The sequence below is a fragment of the Ambystoma mexicanum genome, chromosome 2p (genome assembly GCF_040938575.1).
Source record: "Ambystoma mexicanum isolate Mex_15411 chromosome 2p, UKY_AmexF1_1, whole genome shotgun sequence".
NCBI lineage: Eukaryota > Metazoa > Chordata > Amphibia > Caudata > Ambystomatidae > Ambystoma > Ambystoma mexicanum.
Window position 1 is genome coordinate 83,648,617 of NC_090923.1, and position 12,857 is coordinate 83,661,473.

Consider the following 12,857-nt stretch of genomic DNA (forward strand, 5'->3'; position numbering starts at 1 on the left):
ATACTCATTCGGACAGCTTAGGTTTTTGGATGTGAGAATAAAATGGCTGAACCTCAGCTGCTGAAATGGGGTACAAGGGCTCTTCTGCTTCTTTTTTTCTGGAGAATCGTAGATGAGGAGGGGCTGGGTCCCGGTGTGAGCATGTCCAGCCCCCAACGCAGAAACATCTTTAAGGAATTATATCTTTAGACACGACAGGACACCCTACAAGAGACACACAAAGCACAGAAATGATACACAAAAAGGATTGTGCCTCTTACAAACTTTATCCTGACCAGAAATAAGCAGATTAAGCTTTATAAACAGAACCGACTTCTAATGCATGGTAAAGAACCACAGTTCTGCAGCCGCTACTGCCTCGACATTATGCAGGACTCGGGGGTTATTTCTGCAAAAAAGAAGCAGGCCCATGCTTTATCCAACAGCTGGCATCAGCATCCATAGCTCTCAACTCACACGCTTTTGGCAGGTGTCACCAGTCTTGCAATCAGTTGCCTTACCTGCCACGCAACCTGAAGACCCATTTACTTCAATGGGCTCTCGCCCGTCCAAATACAGATTGGGTGTTGTCACACGCCTTGGCGGCACATACAGTTGAGGGCTATGAGCATCTCTTATTAGTGCTGGCCTGCAGCTAGTGAGAATCATGGAGTGGTGGTGTAGAAAGGGTGTTTGGCCTAGTGGATGTACAATTTGAGGCAACGTCTTAATGTGTTTAAGTGTGGGCAAAGTATGGCGTATATCGTCAGAGCCCCGCACACAAAACGATCCAGTGTGCTATTGTATGGACATGGGACACGTCAGACAAAAAGAGGCATATGTGCCGTTCCATGGACGAGCATCACAGAGACACCATTAACCAACAGGGTGGTGACTTGTGCAGCACACAAATCATTGCTGCACACATGTTACTGCATTGAGTTGCCATGGACTACTGTCTGCATGGTGACACACGATGACCCTGCTTTCCTAATCAAGGTCACATCGAGGAGCCAACTGGGGTGCCCTAGGCAGTGGTTGCCGTGTTAAGAAAATGTAAAGTTCGTTGATGCTGAGTGGTGCATTTAGACCATGTCCCAAAGCAGCTCCTAGAATACGTAAGCAAGAAAATGACAGTTAACCTTCCCAGGGATGTACCATATGTGACTAAAAAGTAATGTACAAAAAAAGGGGTTAGTGTCTAATAAAAAGATATGAGATTAAAGACCACAGTTTAAAACCTTTTCCGTGGGGCACGTTAGTTCTCTTGGAAGAATGCATACATTTGGTCAGCTAACTGATGCTTTGTGCTGGCCTTCAGAATAAAAATGCCCCATATTCAGTTCTTAACATACTGTGTAAAAACAATTGCTATTAAATGAGCCATCATGTATAAATTGACCCCACTGAAAGTCTGTCAACACAAAAGGTGAGGGGCAAAGGGTGTGTGACTCCAGAGCACCTCAGAGTCTGCGTTCGGAATATGCATTCCTTTGTAACCAAGGAATGCTTAACCTTTTCACTGGCGAGTTCAGCGGCAGCAGTCTGCATGGAGCACTTCCTTCACCCCACAACCCCCCGCCCCATCCAGAGCTATTTAGACCTGCTCCCCTGGTGGTCGCCGCCTTCGCCCCGTCCCAAGAAACAGGTCTGGCCATTGCGGTCCGAGACTAGCCAATAGCTGTCATGGTAACAGCACAAACCCCTGAATGACAGACCGGTGAATGCAGAGACAGGAGCATCAGAGGACGCACACCCAGAGCGGCACAGGAGAGATTTGGGTGATGGTGGCAAAAGGTCATTGGGGACCCTGGGGTAAGGGGTTGCCGGAGGATGGTGATGGGCACATGAATTGCAAGGTGTTAGGAGATGACGCCGCTCATGAGTTCCAGCTCCAAGGCGACATCGAATCTATCTACAGCTTATGGTAAACCCTGTTCTTTATTTATTTGAACATTCAATCTTTTACTATAACTTTTATCGATAATTATTTATGATTTCAAGTGCAAGACTGCTCGTGATTTTGACAGCACCCGCCACTGTGGCTGCATTATCGTAGAGGGCATGGATCCTGGAATATTTATTTATTTAATATGCATATAGCCACAATAGGCTTTACATGTGACATTCTAAAATCATCACATCATATCATCATATATAACAATAAACATTCTACAAAGTGGTATCAAACTACATAATGACAGTGGCACATACCAGGAAGAAACAATAAATTAGGTAAAAACCACTTAATAAAAGACACCCTGAGCTAGTTGTCTAAGAATTGCAAGGCATTCTGGAATAAGCTCACCCTTATCCTCAGAGGACTGATAGATCAGAAAGATCAAAGATCAAAAAAGATCAAAGATCAGAAAGATGTTTACATATGGAGACTTCTTGTTTTTTTCTCCCTGAATCTAAAATTCCTATGAATCAGGGTCTTGATCATTTGCTTTTGCATATATTATACGGCTGAGAATTGCTAAACTTTGCTCCCCAGAGGGTTTGGACTACACCTCCCACTAATCCTCTGCAGCATAGTCATTGGTAAGGGGTTATGGGAGTTGTAGTCCAAAAACATCTGTGGAGAGTGTAGAGGAGGTACCGGATATGGCCTGCACCCCTGCCCCTCACTACGAGTTGCCAGTAAAGTACTCGCCAAGGTATGTGACGTATGAGGAGCAGTTGAACCAACAGAGAACTGCAATGGACCTCTGCCCTGTGTACATCAGAAGAGCTGTACCTGTTGAAGCGCCCGTGACCAGACAACCCTGGGCAGCACGTTACCCCATCAGACAACCATACCAGCCGCTGATACGAAATGATGAGTACTTACAGACTGTCCATGAGGAGACACAAAGAACCCTGAGGGAAGGCAAATGGTAACGAAATGTGGGCCTGGACAAACTTGCACACGGACTGAGGCAACTCACCGACGCGAGTTGCCATGAACAGATACAAGAGACACGAAAGACAACACAATGTTGAAACGTAAGAGAATCATAGCTGAGAACCAAGATGGAAGAATTTAACCAGTTAATGTGTGTAAATAGGCTTGGAACGCAAGAAGCTGAGTAATCGATACTGCTCGCAATGCTTAGTAGAAGAATAGAGCGGCAAGCGCAACTATATATCTACCTCAACAAGGCACAATGTGCACGTGTGACTCCATTTTGTAAAAGCAGAAGTACGCCCAGGCGACCAAGGCCTGACTGGCTGGGTTTCATATCCATGCCCAAGCCAAGGGAAAGAGCGGAATCAAAACTTAACAAAGGATGGCTCAGGCCTGGGAAAGCGAGGTCAGCCCAAGAGAGGGAGGTGAGCTTCAGCTATGGAGAATCGAAACTTCAGAGCATACCAGCCTGCCCTGTGAAGGTCAAGATAAGGAGGCCCGGGCAGTGGTTGGAGCCACAAGGAGAATTAAATACACAAAAGACTGAAAACTGAAATAGATTCACGGTGAACCAAAACATGACTAGCCAGGCGCGAAGATGTACCACCATCTGATGTCACCCAGATCCAAGGGTGCCATAACTTTTCCTGATAAGAGGCTACAGTTTCGAGGCCGTCCTTTAATTGACACATCGCCCTAAAACACTGATTGATGAAAAGGAGGCAGGATGAATCCTGGGGCACTAGGCACCTGGGTGTCTATTCTCCATGCTGCTAATTAAAGTGGAGATTTATGTTTAGGGGCGTAACTTGACCAATCACAATGGACCATGTAATCTAGGGTCCTATAGACAATTTAACCAATAAGACGTCATACTTGTAGTGACGTCAATCACGTGTGATGTAGAGGGAGGGGCGTAGACGCCCACCTGATAAGAGTTAACCAATCCACATGCTCTGTTGTCATATACAGATATAGCATCTATGCTTAAGTTACCTTTCCTAACCAATTATATTGCATGATGATTTTTTATGGAATTAGACGTCAGTGATGACGAGTTTAGCCTATAAAAACGGCTGTTTAACTGAAGTTCGAAGAAGTCGGAGCGAGACAGGTGATCGCGATGCTGCAGATTTCCATTTGTTGATGTACTTGCCAATAAACGGACTTCCCTTTGCCAATTTATTGAGTCCTCTTTATTGAGTCGTGCCGGAGTATGTGAATCCTGCACCCTGTCCTCACATGGTGCAGCTACTTGTACTACAAGTTCTAGATGGTGAGTACTGTCCAATGGGCCCAACAGTAACTTCCTCCCCCTCAGACCAAGACACAGGTTACAGACCCTCATATATGGCAATGTAAAGTGTTGAAAGTGTTGTTATTTTCGGCCTCATCTGGTTTTTTTTGGGGAATACCGAATATTCTTACTTTATTTCTATACTTCCTGTTTCCCAAGATTCCCGGGTTTATCGGTGGCAGGGACCTCACTTTTTTCCATGAGTTTCCTTTGAAACCGGCATCATGACCATTGAGGTTTTGCAACTTCATTTGTTTGGGTAAGGAGATGGCGCCACCTATTAACTGAAACTATTGCATTAGAGCACAGATGGGAAGAGTTGTCATATGAGATGGCATTCAAAGCTTGAAGATGTTTTTGGTTATTTGCCCAGCCATTGACGGCCCATGGCCATTCTAAATCCTATAGCCATGCCCACCCCTGCCCCTTCCCACCCAAAACACATCCTCCTGGGATCTCTTTGAACTAAATTTACCAAGCCCTAGCACCAAACTTTGTGCTGGTTTTGCCTACTAGTGTTTTTTAAAAAAGTCTTCTCAAAGTTAATGAATTAATTGGAGCTGTAAACCCTCAGCTGGTGTGATAAAAATGTCTTAACCAGGTCTTCCTTCAGCCACTCGATTTATAAGCACTATTCCTGTTCTTCACTGAAGTCCTATTAAAAACATGCATTGGCAAAGCCAACCGTTTTGGCTTGTCTATTTGGAATTTGCAAGGCACTGCTATAAAATGCCCAGGTACTCCCACCATTTTGCACCAGCTACCATCAATGGCCAGTCAATTCCACTACGTCAGTGCCTGGCAAGTGCCTTTCCCATGCCTACACAAAAGTCCAAACTGTTGGCATTGCCAGTGCTGGTTTTTAAGGTAGTATCCAGTCTTGGATAATCAGCGGTGTATGGTAAATTGATATATGTCTTCTGTTTTACTCACGGTGTGGTTTTTATTATGTTTGTGGTCTATTCTTTTTGTAGCACATACTAAAGGGGGGGTTCCCCAGAAACGTGTGCATTTGGGACACGTTAGACTTTATACAAAAGTAATATTCACTCGAAGAAAAAGAAAGAAATTGATTCAACAAAGAATTAAATAATATTTTTATTGGAAAGCAAAGATTGTTGGATTTGCTATTCTCAAGATATTGGAGTGGTCGTTTGAGAAACAGCAATATTTGTGACTCCGTTTTGTCGCATGGAATCACGGATCTGGTGTACAGGTGTGTTGCTAGGTCTGGAAAAGATCTAGAGCTATGCTAATGTCGGATCTGTCAGGACTCGGGGCTAGCTAGCATGTTGGTTGTAGCCCCTGAGCTTCGATCTGGGGGTACAGCCAAAGGGCTCGAGCTATAGACCCCTTAGCCCCACCCCCTAGCAGTAAGGAATGGCCCCAGACCTATGTCTATACAAGCAACTACACATAGCTTTGACTGCACCTGAAAACCACAGAGTGCTGCAGATGTTTCAGCTGGAGCTTGCACAAGCACCCTATAGTATGGTGACCAGATCTTGACAATAAAAAACTGTGACAGACCACAGACATAGAAGTAAGACTAGCACCTCCATCCCATTCAACACTCACTGGCCCATGTATCCATCATTTCTCTCCACCCCCCTTTGATGCCTGGGTCCTTCCTCTACTAAAAAACCCACCTTGGACCCTAACATCCCTACAAACTACCACCCCATCACCACTGTCCCCTTCCTCTTGAAAATCTTGGATGGAGCAGCTGACCATCAGATCCAGCAATACATGGAATCCAACAACCTCCTTGGCCAGCGCCAATCTGGCTTCCGCCCCGGGTATAGTACAGAATCTGCTCTGTTGGATTTAAAGAATCATTTGGATGAAATCAAGGATGCCGGCAAACCAGCCCTCCTCTTGCTGCTAGACCTGTCACCGGCCTTTGACTTGGTGGACCACCAAATTCTATGTTATGTTGTGTTAATGAAATGTATACAGCGCACGGTCACCCAGAGGTATCTTGGCGCTAGAGAGGGAGGTACAGGAGCCATTATCCAAAAGCAGCGGTCAGACTAAAACAGAGATGTTTTTAGCACCTTCCTGAATGCCAAATGATTTGACAAATGTTTTACTGTCAATGGCAGATCATTCCATATTTGTGCAGCCACAACTGAAAAGGCCTGCCCACCGATACGTGATTGGCCAAAAGTAGGCACACACAGCAAACCGGCTGAGGCCGAACGCAGAGCACGGGTAGAAAGTACCGGGTAAATTTGGATTTACAAGCGCCCGATGGACAATGCAAAGTATCATAAACTTGATCTGCTGCGCCACCGGAAGCCAATGCAGGGCGCACTATAGAAATATGGGCCCCATAGAGAGACCCTGTTTGCACCCAGGCGGCCAGGTTTTGAAGGCGCGGAAGCCGTTTACCAAACCCTTGGGCTGAGCAAAGTATAAGGAGTTACAATAATCCAATCTGCTTAACACCAAGGCCGCAACCACCGGCAAACGGAGGATGCCCGGTAGCATTGGAGCAGCTTTTTTTGTGTTTTAGGATGGAAATGACCTGCTCTACACACTGCAGATACTTGATCATTCAAAGAGAGAGAGAGGCCAAAAGAATCACTCTCAGATTCTTCACCTTGATCACTGGAACGGGGAGAGAGCCAAGAGACTAGGGCCAGAAAGAAGACACTGTAAGTGCAGGATCGGGGGGTCGGGGAGGCGGCTTCCACCATCACCTCGGTCTTGTCTCCATTCAACTTCGTGCCAATTACGACTCATCCACTCACCGACAGCAGTCAGGCACTGATGGAGGCATGGCGACATCTCAGCCCCATCAAGATCTAAACGGATGAGGATCTGAGTGTTGTTGGAGTAAGAATAGCACCTGACGCTGAGGGAGCAGATGAGGCAGGTTAAAGGTCAGATGTAAATGTTGAAGAGAATGGGAGAAACGGTGGAGCCCTGCGGGACCCCACAGGTGAGGCAGCAGGAGTCCAAAAAGAAAGAAGACAGAGAAAGCACCTGAGTGTGGTCTGCTAGGAATGACGAAAACCAGACTAGTACCTCACCCGAGATACCAATCTGAGTCAGGCGCAGCAGCAAGGTGGGATGGTTTACGCTGTCAATCGCCGCTGACAGATCTAAGAGAATCAGGGCGCCCACCTCGCCTGCATCAACCAGTCTGGCCATGTCATCTAGGACCGATACAAGAACACTTTCGGTGCCCCGACCAAGCCTAAAAACCAGATTAAGCTGGGTCGAGAAGTTTAGAAGATTCCAGAAAAGAGGATGGAAGAGGGGAGACCAAAGATTCCAGAAGCTTCATAGAAAAAGGTAGAAGAGAAATAGGATGAAAATTATAAAGAAGAGATGGGTCCAGTGAAGATTTTGTCAGAAGGGGAATCACTGTGGCAGTCTTTAATTCTGATGTGATAACCCCTGACTGGCAAGAGATATTTATTGCCATCATGAATTCCGTTAATAGAACCAGGGAGATCTCTTTCATGATAACTAATGGAACCACATCTAGTGGAGAGCCAGACTTGATGTGTTGTATGGAGGTAGATGCCATCGCCTCAATGAAGAGTGGAAAAGAAGACCATGCTTTCACTTCCGTCAGGCAACTCGGACCTATGCAGCCATCCTGCATCAGTAGCTCACTTCTCCCCAGATTCTATCACCTGGATCTGTTCCTTCCTATCAGAGAGGTCAATGAGAGCCTTCTCAGCCAATACCGCTGCCCCACCAGCCCCTGTCACCTGCGGTGTCCCGCAAGGCTCGTGTGTCTCCCTGACGCAATACAACATATTTACAAAACCCCTTTTCGAACTCCTGGATGTCAAAGGAACCTCCTATTCAAATTATGCGGATAACACTCAGATCCTTCTCCCCCTCACTGGTGACTCCAATTCTTGAAACTGACAACCTGCAATCAGTCTTTCACACCATCTACGCCTGGATAGCGGACCACCTTCTCTGTTTGAATGACGAAAAGATGGAAATTCTTGTGGCTGGATCCCTCAACACACTCACCAAACTAAGCCGATCCTACAAGTCTTTCACTATTGATTGCATCACAATACCAGTCTGCAGTAATGTCAAGACCATGGGTGTCTACCTTGACTCTAGCTTGTCATTATCCAGGCAGGGTAACGCAATCGTCTGCCGCACACACCTCCAAACTAATGAACACTAGCAGACCTTTCCTTACAGAGGAAAACTGTGTTACCATTGCCAGAGCACTCACAGGTTCCAGATTGGACTATTGCAACAACTTATTTGTCCCTGGTTATCTCTCCCAGAACTTCTCCAAAACGCAATCTACCAGACCCGCCTGCTCCTCCTACTCTCACCAACCCACCATCCCAAGCTACAGGCTTAAGAGAGCAGGGGGAGGTCCAGTTCCCTTGTTATTACCTCCAAGATTTGGAACTCTTTACCGCTTGCACTCAGAGCTGAAAAATCTTACTGGGTGTTCCAGAAACATCTCAAGACGTTACTCTTCTCTGCGAATATATCCCTTGTTTGAGCCTAACCACTCACCCTTGTTCTCTGGTACTCTGCATATGTAATTAAGTATTCATGTCGGCCTTGTCTGTATCTACCAGTACATATGTAACTAAGTTATCACGTCTTCTTGTCTGTTTGTACCAGCGCCTTGACGTCCAAGGGTTTAGTGGGAGGATAGCTCAGGGGCAACGTGCTCGCCTTGGAAGCAAGATGTAAACAATTACAATTAGTGCGCTTAAATGCATAAATAAATAATAAATGTGTTAACCGTTGCTGGCAATGCTTTTGTCAACTATATGCAAACACCCTAAACTTTCCTTCACAATGCTTTACACTTTTCTAAGCCTTTAGCAACATATATTGTCTCCCTTCTTTTTTACTTTTCTTTCGTTGCTGTCTTTCTGGCTAGATGTCAACAATCATCCACGCTCAATTAAGCCCAATGTCTTTGACAGCTTCTCAATATTCGTGTCAGAAACTCTGAAAAGCGAGACGGCCTTATGACTCTACGCTTATCTTAATTTTGTATTTTATTTTTCAAAGCGCTGGAACGCGTAATGGGCTGGCATCTTTTAACAGTAGCAGAGTAGTGTGAGTTGCGGTCTGTGCATCACTGAAATTAGTACTTGATCAGTTGTTGAAACGGCCACGTGTTGAGATATTTGTGAAATTGGAGAATTGAGAGTTGCTAAATTAAGGTTTGTAAGTCAATTACTTCAGCACTAGATCTGGTGGACAGCTCCCAGTTGGGTATGTTTTCTCCTTTAATCATTTTTCATCTTTAGGTTTACAGTTTTCAGTTTATTTTGCTTAAACAGGCAGTCATGTCAAACTAAAGGTCACAAGTGTTTTGTATAGCACATACTAGGATTGGTAAGACTTTGCAGCGCTGTTTTCTGGGTGCTGCGGAGCTCAGATATACGAAAGACCAGAGTATGGTGTTTGGATGGTTGGTGCCTTGGGCGTCTATTCTCGATATGTGGGGGTTGGCAGGTGTAAGGTGGTGTCTTACACTGAGACAGGCTAGGAGGTGTGTGGTGTGTGTAGTGAAGAGTGCAGCAGCGGCCAGGGCTGTGGTAGCCGCATACTTGCCAACATGATGCGTTCCAATCTGTAGGTGATTATCCAGTCCTGTCATTTTCTTTGCATTCTGGGACTTGTAGTCTGGGTTTTATAATGGGAAAAGTGGAACTTCAAGTCCCAGAATGCAAAGTAAAAAACCCAGGCCAGGATAAGCACCTACAGAATGGAATAGTTATGTTGGCAAGTATGTAGTGAGCTGGGCAAATCCAGTCCAGCAGAGTCCAGACAGTGCAGCTGTGAGGGCCATAGTTGCCCTGACTTCGGGGCGCCTGGGGTTCTCCATGGCGAGGGGAATGCCGAAGATGAGCTCGGCACGTGTTCGCCTCGTATGTGGTCTTAGAGGGCGGATCCTCTTAAAGTGGCGGGGCTTCGACTGGAACCATAACGTGAGGGCAGAGGTGGCACAGGAGCTCCAGGGAAGGCGTGCCCCTGCGTGAAGAAAGAAAGGGGGCGAGCCAGACCTGGTGGCTGCAGTTCCTTCAATGTGTCAAGCCAGCTGTTTTTAGCAGGACTGGAATGCTTGTAAGGGGGGAACAGCAGTGCCTCTTGGTCGGGCTGCAATGCGAGTGCCCAGTCCTTTCCTTCCTGCCCCCCATGAGACACGCACAGACGCCCCCTCCTCTGCTGCACGTGTGCCTCCTCTCGCCGAGCCAGGTCTGGAAATCGCTGCCGGGGGCACATCTCCGCGCCCCTAGACACCTGGGGCAGCGAATGGCGCAGTATAGAAAGCTATTAACATAAGCTCTGAAGTAACTCAGGCGGAGCACGGGAATAGGGGTGCATAGGAAGCAGCGACTATAATGTTCCACGCAGTCCCACAAAGTTACCAACAACACATGCGGCGAGGTACCTCAACAGCCGCTGCAACAAGCTGGGGCATTACTGTCTCAACAAGGCGGGGCACTGCTGCCGCAAGAAGGCGGGGCACTGCTGTCTCAACAAGGTGGGGCACTGCTGGCTCAACAAGTGGGGCACTGCTGTCTCAACAAGGCGGGTCACTGCTGTCGCAATAAGGCGGGGCATTGCTGCTGCAACAAGACAGGGCATTGCTGTCTCAACAAGGCAGGTCACTGCTGCTGCAACAAGCTGGGGCATTGCTGTATCAACAAGGCGGGGCACTGCTGCTGCAACAACGCGGGGCACTGCTGTCTCAACAAGGCGGGGCACTGTTGCTGCAACAAGGCGGGGCACCGCTGCTACAACAAGGCGGGGCATTGCTGTCTCAACAAGGCAGGGAACTACTGTCTCGACAAGGCAGGGCACTGCTGCTGCAACAAGGCGGGTCGCTGCTGCAACAAGGTGGGGCACTGCTGTCTCAACAAAGCAGAGCATTGCAACAAGGCAGGGCACTGCTGTCTAAACAAGGCGGCTCACTGCTGCTGCAACAAGGCAGGTCACTGCTGCTGCAATAAGGTGGGGCACTGCTGTCGCAACAAGGCGGGGCACTGCTGTCTCAACAAGGTGGGTCACTGCTGCTGCAACAAGGTGGGTCACTGCTGTCTCAACAAGGTGGGTCATTGCTGCTGCAACAAGGCGGGGCAGTGCTGTCTCATCAAGGCGGGGCACTGCTGCTGCAACAAGGAGGGGCACTACTGCTGCAACAAGGCCAGGCACTGCTGCTGCAACAAGGCGGGTCACTGCTGCTGCAACAAGGCGGGGCACTGCTGTTGCAACAAGGCGGGGCACTGCTGCCTCAACAAGGCAGGGCACTGCTGTCTCAACAAGGGAGGGCACTGCTGCTGCAACAAGGCAGGACACTGCTGTCTTGAAAAGGTGGGGCACTGCTGTCTCAACAAGGTGGGAACAAGGCGGGTACTTCTGCTGCAACAAGGCGGGTCAATACTGCTGCAACAAGGCAGGGTACTGCTGCTGCAACAAGGCAGGGCACTGCTGCTGCAACAAGGCGGGGCACTGCTGTCTCAACAAGGCGGGGCATCCCAACAAGGCGGGGAACTGATGTCTCAACAAGGCGGAGCACTGCTTCTGCAACAAGTTGTGGCATTGCTGTCTCAACACGGCGGGTCACTGCTGCTGCAACAAGGTGGGGCACTGCTGTCTCAACAAGGCAGGCACTGCTGCTGCAACAAGGCGGGCACTGCTGTCTCAAAAAGTTGAGGCACTGCTGCTGCAACAAGGCGGGACAGTGCTGTCTCAACAAGGCGGGGCGCTGCTGCTGCAACAAGTCGGGGTACTGCTGTCTCAACAAGGCAGGGCAATGCTGCTGCAACAAGACGGGGCACTGCTGTTGCAACAAGACAGGGCACTGCTGCTGCAACAAGGCAGAGCACTGCTGTCTCACAAGGCGGGGCACTGCTTTTTCAAAAAGGCAGGGCACGGCTGTCTCTACAAGTCAGGGCACTGCTGCTGCAACAAGGCAGGGCACTGCTGCTGCAACAAGGCGCAGCATTGCTGCCTCAACTAGGCGTGGCACTTCTATCTCAACAAGGCAGGGCACTGCTGCTGCAACAAGGCAGGAAATTGCTGTCCCAGCAAAGCGGGACGTCGCAACAAGGTGGGGAACTGCTGTCTCAACAAGGTGGGTCACTGCTGCTGCAACAAGGTGGGTCACTGCTGCTGCAACAAGGCGGGGCACTGCTGTCTCAACAAGGTGGGTCACTGCTGTCTCAACAAGGCGGGTCAGTGCTGCTGCAACAAGACGTGGCATTGCTGTCTCAATAAGGCGGTGCATTGCTGTCTCAACAACGCGGGGCACTGCTGCTGCAAAAAGGCGGGGCACTGCTGCTGCAACAAGATGGGGCACTGCTGCTGAACAAGGCAGGCACTGCTGTCTCAACAAGGCGGGGCACTGCTGTCTCAAAAAGGCAGGGCACTGCTGCTGCAACAAGGCAGGACCTTGCTGTCTCAACAAGGCGGGGCACTGCTGTCTCAACAAGGCAGGTCACTGTTAAGGTGGGGCACCGCTGTCTCAACAAGGCAGTTCACTGCTGCTGCAACAATGTGGGGTATTGCTGTCTCAAATAGGCGGGTCACTGCTGCTGCAACAAGGTGGGACATTGCTGTCTCAACAAGGCAGGGTGCTGCTGTCTCAACAATGCGGGTCACTGCTGCTGCAACGAGCCGGGGCATTGCTGTCTCAAATAGGTGTGTCACTGCTGCTGCAACAAGGTG